Below are 12,298 nucleotides of genomic sequence, written 5' to 3'. Positions count from 1 at the left end.
TATATATATATATATATATATGTAGACATCCCATTTTTGCCCGAGAGCACTAAAAACCTTTTGAAAATGGGTTTGACCTAAGGAATTTTTCAAAAAGTTTTAAAACCCAACTTTTGAGAAATCAGATGGTACGAAGGCCATTTTTAAAGGAAATTTCAAGCTCGGTCGAACCTTACCTTCGGCCAAGCCATATTTAAACCTAGAATGACCTCACCCATGCCAAAGGCAATTTTTGGTATGGCTAAACCTTTAACTCGACCAGGATATTTTTTAGCCTAGGTTTGGCTAGGATTAAAGTTTTGCTTGGTTGAACCTTAGGTTTGACTAGAATTAAATTTAGTTTTGTCGAACCTTAGGTTCAGCCAAGATAGTTAAAACCCATGTGCACTCGAATTTTCTTAAGAAAAATGACTCCTTAACCCTCTTTCTTAGTGGCTTATTTGTCAAGAAATCCTTTATTTTATATTCTTACCTTTGCTTTAATCCCCCAATATTTCTCTCACCTAGGGTCTTTTAGTAAACCATCCATTCTGCTAAACTTGATCCTAAATCTTGTTTGATCCCACTTAAGGTCAATTATCTCCTTTAATCATGATTTGTTAGACTCATCAAAAGTAAATCACCCTTTTAACCTTTATCAAAATTCAAACTTCCATTGCATTCAATGTCATTTTATCAAGTTTAAGGATCCTTGACACTTTGGTCCACCCTAGAGAATTCTCTAGAACTTCTACCCAATGACCAATTTATTTATAGTTTGTTGGAGACTCTCCTAAAGGAAGTGATTAAAGAGGCCAAAAACCTATTATCTAATTACATGCTATTTGACTTGTTTCCCTTACAATTGACTTAAGATTAAGGTTTTAGGTCCATTCTAACATAAATCAAGAATTTTCTATAACTTTTGAATTTTTTCCATCCTACCTATTGATGATCAAGATAGGTTAGACCTAACAAGAGGATAAAGACCATCAAGACCAATGTTTGAAGGTGAAATTGAGATTTTTCATGAAGGTTTTAGTAAAATTATTGGGAACTTGAAGATTTATAACCAATTTATCCCCAAGGATTTTCCAAAATCCTATAAATAGGAAATCATTTCAAGACAAATGAAGGGGTTCATTTGATAATCCAAATTTCTACCCAACTCCCTCCCTAGTCTATCAAGTCTCCTTATCCTCTCAAACATTTTTCAAAATTCATAGAAGGAAAAAATCAAGAAGAAAAAGAATATTAAGGCAGGGTTAAACCCACATTCTTATCATCCTATCTCTTTAATTTCAAGTATTTTTTTTTTATTTAAAAGTTTTCTAGTGTAATAATGTATTATTCCTTAGTTCTTAACCTCAAGGCTTGGGGAGAGAGTAATTCCTTTATGAAGTAATCTCCCTTATAAGTCCTTAATAAACTCCTTAAAATTTTTAGATATTAATTTATATTTCTTACTTTCTTACAATTTAATTTCTAGTGTAGATGGATTTATATTCTTGTAATTTAAATATATAGTTTAGATGTTCAATTCCTTGTTCTTTTGATAGTAATAGAGTTATAGAGTGAACCTTCTCTGGAGATGATCTTCTCTTGATAAGTCCATCTCATACATATACCTTTTACACACCCATTTTTAAAAGGACTATAAATGAGGGTGTAGATTTTTGTAAATTTATTTCCAACCTTTAGAGCCAACAAAACAGTCCAAAATGGACTAAAATTTCATGCATAAATTTTGACTCTAATATGATTTTATTCAATCTATGAACATTACTTAATGACCAAACTAACAAATAAAGTCTCTTTAAAGAGCACATAACTTGTTTTGAAGCTTTGGGACCCTAAATTATGAAATCTATGTAGATTTTCATCAAAACCCAAAGTTGACAAAAAAAATCTAACAAGCACCTACTTTTAATAGGAGCTTGCTCATCATCTTGATTTGCTATTTTTTCATAAATAAATTATAGTCAATTTTCTTAAAATTTTCTTTAATTTTTTCTATCTTTAAAAATTTGAAAAATGAGATTCTAATATCACCTTTGATCAATCATTGGCAACCATCTTAGTATGGGAGGGATAATGTGCCTAACACCTTCCATGTCCCATAATTGAACTCCTTACCTAGAACTCTAGGTAGACCTTTACCTATCCATTTTGATATGAGAGTTATTATAAGTCAAGAAAAGATGAATTTCAAAACTATTTTTATGGTATCCGAATCACCTTAATTGAATGGTGGTTACTTATAAACCCGTGTAGATGAACTCAACCCCTCAAAAGTTTTGAAACCAACGTATTTACATACACATTTTTGCTTTGACGAGCCATACGTACCATCTACCTGCATGTGAGAACAATTAAATATACCACTTTATGTGGTGGGGCATATTGAGACTTGAAGGTGTGACCCGGGGAGCATACCCAATCGCATGTATATGGGCACCTTAGCTTTGTTTGGCTTGAAACTCTTATTCTAATAAAAAAAATGGTGATGAAATGAGCTATTCATGGATCATCTAAATCAAGTTTTGGAAAGATACATTATTTGAAATTATCACCATGAAAACTTTCGTATTGGAGCATCATGAAAGAGTTATTTTACCTCCACTACAAATAGCCCACACAAATGTATACCATATCTTTCAATAAATAAGAATAATTACTTTCATACTTAATTTTTTAAATTAATTGTCTAATGTTCGTTTAAATAACAAAATAGTGTTATGAAAAGGAAGAATTAGACAACTTGAGTTTTTGGCTTAAAGCTATTTCTTATGTGATATTTGAAAAATTATTACCCCACAAAAATGGTAAAACAACAAAGTCCATTAGAGATATATTGCTTTCCTCGCAAGGAGGATCTTCAAGCTCATTTCAACTCAATAATAAAGGATTGAAACATCAATTCCCCTTCCCCAATAATAATTGTAGGGATTAGAAAAGATAATATTTCAATCCGATTGTAGATATGTGGCGTTCGGACCTTTGAGGAGGTTTGAGCTCATTTACAATAGATTTAGGAGTCGCCACCATTCAATTAAAGTGGGAATGCACATTATAAAAGATTTTTTAAAATCTATTTTTTTTTTACTTGTAGTGACTCACATATCCAAAGATTAAAGGGAAAAATGATCTACCTAGAGAACCCAAGGAGAAGAGGTTCGGTTGAGGCACAAGGAAGGTGTTAGGTATCTTATCCCTCTCAATCTAAGATGGTTATCAATATATGACCAAATTGTATGATTAGGAAATTCTTTTTGGATTTTACAAATAAAGACAGTTATAAAAAAAAATTAAGAGGCAAAAGAACTATAGTCTAATTTTAGAAAATTTAAAAATTAAACTAATGAGTAAACTAAAATAGAAATATTACTTGTTATAATTTTTTATGAGCCTAGGATTTTTGTGAGAATCCACATAAATTTTACCTTTTTGGATCCCAAGACTTTTTTTGAGGGTTATGTGCTCACTTGGGAGAATCTTTTTGTTAGTTTAACCTTTAAGAAGTGTCTATGAGTTGGACACCACCATGAAAATATTAAATACCTTATGCATGAGATATGTCTTCTTTGGGACTGTTTTTGTTAGCTTAAGTAGTTTGGTGTAAATCTAGATATATCCCCACTTTTGACCCTTAGTTATTTAAAAAAAAATATTGTGATGTGTGTGCACATAGTGTATGCATGTAATGAACTTAAAAAGAGAAGATTACCTCTAAGGAGTGATTACTCTTTAGCTTTTAAGCCATTAAGAAAGAAAAAAAGAAAATTTATATTCTATGAATTTAAATTTGCAAGGAAAGTAAATAACAAGTAATCTAAGAATTTAAAGTTTGTAAAAAGTAAATAAATAATTATTCTAATGTTCTTAAGAGTTTATTGAGGGCTTATAAGAGGAGATTACCTCTAGGAGATTTTACTCTCTACCTTCATGCCTTAAATTAAAAAAAATGAAATCTACATTACTAAATACAAGGAAAGCTTAAACGTAAAAAAATGAAATAAATAGAAGAGAGAAGTTTAGAAAAGGAATTAATAAAAAAACCAAAAAAAATTAAGCTACATCTCACCTTGGTCTCTTCCTTCTTTTTCTTCTTGGTTAGACCTTCTTAGGTGTTTAGAAATGGATTTAGATAGAATTTTGGATCTCTTAAGGTCCTTCTTTATTTTTCTTGGATATGAGTCTTATGTATAGGATTTTGGGAGACCCTTGGGGATAAATTTGTCCTAAAACTTAGATTTCTCAATAATTGCATTAAAACCTCTAGAAAAAATCTGAATTACCTCTCATCTCCTTAGATTTGATGGTATTTCATTTACCTATAAGTCTCACCAATCATGATGATTAAGAAGATATGATAGTAAAGGCCATAGTTTCTAGAGAATTCTTTGAGGAGTGTATAAGGGCCATAGGTTATTGGTTTTGAATCAAATCGTAGAGAAATAGGCTAGATGGCATATAAATATGGATTAAGAATTTGGACATTAAGGCCATCTAGCCTAACTAACCCTCTAACAATCTAGGGTTAGTTTAATCTATGCTCACAAGTTCTACAAAAATCTATAAGTTAGGCAACGTTGTCAAAACCTCTAGAACTTATTCTAATTACATTGACCCTTTTAGAATTGAGGATAGACTTGGGGGCATAAGGGTAATCTACCTTAGTTTAGTTCTAACAAGGTGAGGTTTTGATAGTAATTACACTCATATGGGGACCAATTTTACCAAGGGTCTTTGTTGGAAGAATAACAAAATTTACAAAAAGACTATAATGGTAGGTTTATTGAAGAATTAAATGATGGACAAAAGAGTAAAATTGAAGAATTTTCTTGGGGAAAAAGTCACTAAAGGATTGGTTAAAAGGTAATATCCCTAACAAAATTCGAGTTCACATGGGCTTGTAATAAAATTAGCCTTGGGTGAATCAAGACCAGAACAAAAATTATGCATGGTCGTGGGTCACCCTTGGACTAGGTAAAAATACTCCTAGACAAAAATATGCTTGGCCAAGTATAAGGTATGACTATGCTTAAAATTAAACTTGGCCAAGGCTTAGGTATGGTCAGACTTGACTCTAGAATCTGAACAATGGCCTTTAAGCCTTGTGGTTGTTTGGAAATGTGATTTTTGAACCCTCTAAAAAATTACCTTGAGTCAAACCCTTTCTCGGAAGGTTTTTGGCGTTCTCGGACTAGACCTAGGCAAAAATGGGGTGTCTACACCGATTATCCAAGTACGATGGGTTCGACCCATATTCCAATCGTTTCGACCAAAATGGATCCGACCCCTTAACCGTATCACAAAGTGGTTTGGCCCCATTAAAGCCGACCCCTCAACCTTCACTGGAACCAACCTCTTCATTCGTTGTCTCATAAAATGATGCAACCTCTTTAAGGAGCAAACTCGTCGATTTTAATGTTATAAAGTCTTATGAACACCTCAAAGAGTCAACCTCTTAATGCAATATTATCATAAGGATCAATCCATTTAGAGAGTCAATATTTTTACCAAATATTATTGCTTACACTCTTACTTAGAACTATTTGAGTAGTATTAGAGGGGAGATTTATACTATTGGCAAAATGAACCTCAAGTGCATAACACGACTGAGTCAACTTGAGCAATTGAATAACCACCAAGTTGAATCGATTGAAGAGTAAAAATCACTTCTCTTGTCAGTTACAAAAATCAAGATAGTGGAGCTTTAAGGCCATTATGAACCTAGAGAGTAGTGCTTTAAAGCCATTGTGAGACAAGATAATGGCTTTAAGTTTATAATGACATCATTTTTTTTGCTAAATGAGTAGAATTGCATTAAAAGAAAGGAAAAAAGGGCAAGCCCTTAATGTACAATGCGAATCGAGGGTAAACCCAAACGATCTCCCGTATAGTTTTTTTTGTAGTACAATAAGGGGTAAGTCACAACACAGTACAATTCCCTTCTTTAAAACTTCTTCTCTTTGCTCTGTATTTTCTATCAAGCACTAACTTAATCGTTGGAGGTCTTTTGGTCGGCACCACACCGATGTCTTTTCAGGTAATACTAATGAAAAAGACTACTAGAAAACAAAGTTCAATCAAAGAAGAAGATTGGAGAGAGTAGAAAGTCAACACGAAACTCGATGATCAAAGCATCATCAACAATACAGATCTCAATGAGTGGGAGATACGAAAAATCTCCTACAATAATAATAATAATAATAGTAGGAAAATATGCTTCTACCTCTCTTTTGATCATGGTTTTTAAACTCGGTATTTCGTCTCGTCTCGTCTTGTTCAGCTCCGATACCGAGTCGTCTCGGAAGAGTTTTATGATACGTTTGAGACGTCTCGTGAGATAAATCAATAAATTGAACTGTGACTCATAAATCTCGGTCAAAAAAAGACTTTGTGAGTTGGTCTCGTTCAGCTCTGATACCGAGTTAACTCGGGCGATACGTCTCGGTCTCGAACGAGTTTAAAAACCATGCTTTTAATACCCACAAGAAAGAAACCCATTGCTCTCTCTCCAAAAAAGAAGGAAGCTCTAAAGCTTTTCTTCTCTTTCAATCCTTTGTCTCAATAAATCTATCCTTGCCTCATATTGGATTTTATGCCATCATGCATCCTTCAAAACTTACCCAAAAAATAAAACTCATAAACAAAAATAATCACTTTCTCTTAAAATACACTCATAATGCCCTTTCTTCAATTTCTTCTTTCTAATTCTTTCATTGCTCAATTGAGCTGTAGAGTAGAAACTTTTGAGAAAGAGAGGAATGGGCTGGTCTTTAAACAAATCTCATTTTGCATTGAAAAAGGAAAGAGGAACAGGAGAAAAAGAAAGGAATATTATATCAATAACCTATGGATAATATTTCAAATCAAAGAATAAAGTGCAATAGTGGTACCTAACCTCAATTAATTAACTCACTGTTTTGCGTTAGTGCTCCTCTTGACACAATGTTGGTTGTCATGAATGGAGTTATCTTGAGCATAGTAGACATGGGCCACATAATAATCATCTTGACTCATATTTTATTCACATCAAGACATGAACACTAATATATCTTTTAAGGTTCCAAACCTTAGCCTCACGAAGCTAGCACGTTATGCTGAAAAGCCTACACCATCTACGTGGTTCAACTGTTCAAGATTGATATATATGAGACAATCATTAGAGCTTAGTCGCAAGATAAGCTTGGAAGAACATGTTACTTTCCTCAGACGAAAAAATAACAACTACCCGGCCCATGAAGACATTTTATATGGAATCTAACAAGGACAAACACTATTATCTTAGATTCTAAAATGAGCAATAATCAAGCTACCAATTTTTCTTAAGAGATTAAGAGAAGGTCCAAGCTGTTAAAAAAAAAAATTCGAACAGCAGTTAAGAGTCCTTATCTGTATATTTTAAATATTTTTTGTAAGAAAGAAATGGTTCCTAATCATTTAGATCATCAAAATTAGACTGAACAATAGATGATTAATTATAAGCACAAGAAGAGGAAGTGACCCTACCCATTAGAAAAGAAGTCGAATGTCTTTGCCTAACAATGGAATGGTAGTCCACTAAGGGAATGATCTTCAGGAATTTTATTTTTGAGAGTAGTAAAAATTAAAGGGACTACAGGGGGGAAGATGATGAACAAGAAGAAGAATATCAAAAGGACTCGATATTTTAAGGGAATCTTGCATTGTTGTACAACCATATTTCTATATAAACAATATTGTGTTGAAGAATGGAATAGGATTGATTCTCTTTATTATGATACATGAGTCCTAAGAGAATTTATATAAAAAACAATACATAGATAGATACAAACTCTAGCTAAATAAACCAAATGTAATCTAATCTCAATCTATCCTAACGTTCATATCTGATATTATGTATCACTATACACCTTATTATGACATGTCTCATCTAGCTAATACTACAATACTTTGTCTAGTACAACCATATATCCATGTTATCTTATACCATGTACATTACTTACTGACTCTAGCTACCAAGCAAAACAACAGTTACAGCTACCACCAATACAATAGAATGTTGGACTTGAAACTTATTCACTGAGAATGATCTTCAAGAAATCTATATTTGATTATGGAATCTATAAGCAAATGGACTGAAACAAGGAGAAGAAGAAGAAAACCAAAACAAGAGTTATTATGACTCTAAGCTAACAGCTCAGCACAAAGAGAATGGTTTAGATTATAATCTCCGCTCAGAGATATCTCCAAGAATGCTCTATAAGGGTATAATCAACTAATAAAAAAGGGAAAAAAAAATTGAGGATAGGAGAATATAGATGGGGTGCAAGAAAAGGAAGAAGAAAGGTTGAAAGTTGAAACAAGTTCAGAGCATGTGTTAAAGGGAAGAAAACCTTTAACTCCCCTTCTGCCCTCTCTTTTCGTGTTGTTTGCCTCGAAAAGGAGCTTGTTCAGAGCAGTGCACGTGTAACCCAGTACCCAATACTCATGTCCCCTCCCTACTCCCACAGTCCCACTCCAAAAATTAACAATAAAAATAAAAATAAAAATCTAAAGTTCACACTTAATATAACATATATATATATATATATATATATATATATATATATATACTTCATATCATACCTTGGTGCTTATGTACACCTTGCCGCACCTCCCTCCTACCATTGAAACCTTGAGTTGCTTAAATAAACCTTTGATCTCAAGACTTTCTACTTTCTACAGATTAGTAAGAATAACAACAATAACAGTACAAATAATACTTCTATTAGCGTGGGGAGAGAGAGAGAGAGAGAGATGGTGTTGTGTGTTTTTGCTGTTTGGTGTGTGTGTGATTTGTATGAAAGATCATGGAGATATCGATGAAGTTTGGCTTGTTTTTTAAGATATAAAATGCAAAAAAGAAACTCTTTTATTGTAAGTTTATTGTTGTTTTTTTTTTTCTTTTTTTTTTTGTTGGGATTTTGAAACCATGCAAGATGTAACGGAAGCTGAAACATTCAGAGAAAAACTACTCTAAATAAACTGATAAAGGCACAAAATAGCAAGACCAAAACCGTCAGATTCTTTGCAGAGAAAGATATATTATCAGACACAAAGCTACCTGAGCTGAAATAAAACGAAGAAAGAGAGACAATTAGAAAGTCAGACATGACCATTCTTCTTCTTCTTCTTCTTTTATCACTTAGGGCAAGTTGTAGAAGCTTTTCTCATAAAATCAAACTCACCAAGAATTCTTGAATTTATACATGCTTCTTCAATCAAAAGGCAGACGACTCATCGGACCACCAAACGCAAAACAAAGTTAATTAAAGAAGAAGACAACAAAGAAAACCCACCCTAATCTCCAACAACAACCCAATCAACTTGAATTCCTACAAGGCTTTCTTAGTGAGTGATAGGTGATACGGGAAAGTGAAATGAGAGATGTGTGTTTTTTGTGTTTTGTTAATAAGGTGGGGGGCGACCACCAGTTGCCCCCCAATAGGCATCAGCTGGTAATTGGCATGAGTTTAGAAGGTTGGGTGGTAGACCTTGAAAAAGAGAAGTATTAGGATCTGGTAAAAGCTGTTGTTGTTGTTGCTGCTGTTGTTGCTGACTGACCATCCCCGGAGAGCCTAGGGGACCGCCGCCACTCTGCATAGGGAGTGTTGGATCTTCGTCTTCTAGGGGGAGTCGCTCGTAGGCTGCGTTACCAAATGACGCCGCCATAATTACAACCGGACCCGATGCTATGAGTTGCCCAACAACACTTCCGCCGACCACTTGGCCTTGCCCACCGGCCAAGTATATGGTCAATCCCGTGGCTGATGGTGGTGCCGGTGGTGGTAAGAAAGAGCCCGAGAGGGATAAGATCTCAAACCGACCATGTAAGGTCACAATTGCACCGGGTGCAGCCGGTTGCCTTAGTGTAACGTTGGTGACGGTGCCGCTACCACTCAAAATGCAAACCCCCCGTTGACGTCTTCGGGCAAAGGCGGAGACACTCTCGACGACATCACACCCATTTGTGACCTCCATGACATGGGATCGGAGGGCATTTGCACTATCTCGGGTTATGATGATTGGCGGTTTAGGCTTGTTCTTAGACCCAGCCGGTCTGCCTCGTGGTCTTCTTGAGATCTCGCCTTCTCCGGACAACGTCACCAATTCCTGGCCTTCATTGTTGTCATCGTTGTTATTATCGTTGCGATCTCGTTTCCTTCCAGTGTTTAGACCACTATTTCCCTCGTCTTCGGAATTTTGTTGTTGGTGGTGTTGATGTTGGTGTTGGTGATGATGTAGATGGAGATCTCTTGTGTGAAAAGGAGGTGGAAGAGAGTGACCATGAGCTGATGCTCTTACTGGATCCATCTTTTCTCTTCTTCGTCTTCTTCTTTCTCTCTAGTCTTCAAACCCTCTTCTCCTCAGTTACACAAAGCCCAAGAAGATTGAAATAGAAACTGAAAAAAAGAAAAGAAAAAAGAAGTAACAAGAGAGATGTATACAAAGAGAAAGAAGAGTTAAAAGCAAAACAAGACAGATGTCTGTGTTTCTCTTTTCTTTTCTTTTTTCTTTTTTTCTTTTTTATTGTTTTGTTTTTGATAAATCAACTATTACTACTACTCTTCACCAGAAAGAGTAAAAAGGATGAGCCTTAATTTCTGCATCACCCACCAATTTTGTAGCTGAATCATCCATCTTTCTTGTCTCTAACCTCTTGTAGGTGAACTTTTTTTTTAGGTTTTGGGTTTCTCCTCTGTTGTTGCTGCAGTTGAGAGGTTGTTAGATAGATAGATAGAAGGATAAATAGATAGAAAGAGATGTGAAGAGAACTTGGAATAGTTGTTTTGATTCCTTTTTATTGGGTTAAGTTTCGGGTTAGGGTTAGGTCAATGAAGCTGGGTTTTGTTTCAGTAAGACAGCATGCGCAATGGACGGTGGATTCTCACTCTCTCTCTCTTACTTATATATTTGAAAATTATATTTTAATTGCACCTAGTCCTTCATTTCCTTCAATCTTTCTTCTCTTCTTTAAACACAAAATCTCAATTTCTTCCTCTTCTTCTTCTTCACAATCGATCCTCATTTGCTTGAGTTTATTTGTTCTTTCTTTTTTTGTTTAAATCTTATTGTACTAAGCTTTCTTTCAATCTATATATGTTGTTCTAAATCATCAAACATCTCTAGATCTTCAAAATCACTCATACCCATCTCTCCTTTCTACCTCCTCTTTAGTGGGTTGTCTTTAGTTTTTGAAGATCTGAAACCTTGAGTTCTCTCTCATACATCAGATTAAGCAAATTAAAACCCCTAGCTTTGATTAACCTAACAATACTTGACGAGTGTAAATAAATTCTGTTTAATTAGAGTAACGCCCTGTTATCAAACTACCTGTTTTTTGACCTGGATGTTCTTGCGTTTCAATGCTACCTAATCTGGTTTTGTCCAAACCACTATAAGGGGGAAAAACGGTTTCTTTGTTAAGGAAAACCGCTCATCATCTTTCTCCCCCCCACACGAATATTTTGGGAACTCTACATCGAACGAATGGTTGAGATTGGATAACACGCCTGGGGATTTAGAATTGTTATCTATAGGAAATATTTCCTAATCCGTAAAAGACAAGTACTCTCAAGGAATTTTGTATTTTTCCATTTATCTCAATCGTGTTTCTAATGGATGTGAAATTAGCAAAGTCCAATATCTTTTTTATTATTAAAGTTTCATAAAAATAAAAGAAGGAAAGAAAAATACTAAGTAGGGTTGGCTATGGGTGGGTTGGGGCTAGCCGGCTAGGTCAACCAAGCCCAAGTACAACCCTAGCGATTTTAATTAGATTGATTTTCGGGCTCTAAAGTTATATCTAAGAGTCAAGCTGGAGTGACTGTGATATTCACTGCATTTCCCACTGTGCTGATGTGGAGGTGCACCCATAATCATTTTTTTCAACATAGTGTGAAATGTAGTGAATATTGCAGTCATTCCAACATTTTCCTATATCAAATTCATCACTTTTTGAAGTTATGCAATCCTACTTTTCATCAAACAATGGGTCAAATTTCCATCGGTTGAAAGATTAACTAAAGATGAGAATAAATTTATTATTTTATGATGAGTTTTAACTTTTTATTTTTTTAAATTATAAGTGTATATTTTATGACAAGATTTCAAGACTTGTAGGCCAGACTAACAGGTGTAAGGCAATTGTCCAAATGCCCTGAGTACATGCAATACCCTACAAAGCACATATTCTAAGTAAACAAAGATAAATCCCTGTGGGTGACCATTGAAAGGGCTTGAACTCAAGACCTCTAAATTATAAATTTATTAGATATATACAATATAA

The 12,298-nt window shown here is 34.4% G+C and overlaps 1 pseudogene across 1 annotated transcript; it reads right to left on the bottom strand.

Annotated features, from left to right (window-relative positions):
• Nucleotides 1–8,780: 8,780 nt before the first annotated feature.
• LOC147393539 (AT-hook motif nuclear-localized protein 22 pseudogene) lies at nt 8,781–11,330 on the bottom strand (annotated as a pseudogene). The gene is made up of 2 exons (XR_015182410.1): nt 10,627–11,330; nt 8,781–10,412 (listed from the first exon to the last, which is right to left on the bottom strand). The product of XR_015182410.1 is annotated as an AT-hook motif nuclear-localized protein 22 pseudogene (transcript).
• Nucleotides 11,331–12,298: the final 968 nt, after the last annotated feature.

This window comes from Akebia trifoliata, chromosome 10 (assembly GCF_017979445.1).
Source record: "Akebia trifoliata isolate Shusen 1 chromosome 10, ASM1797944v1, whole genome shotgun sequence".
Classification (NCBI taxonomy): Eukaryota; Viridiplantae; Streptophyta; class Magnoliopsida; order Ranunculales; family Lardizabalaceae; genus Akebia; species Akebia trifoliata.
This window is presented reverse-complemented; position numbering and strand designations above follow the sequence as displayed.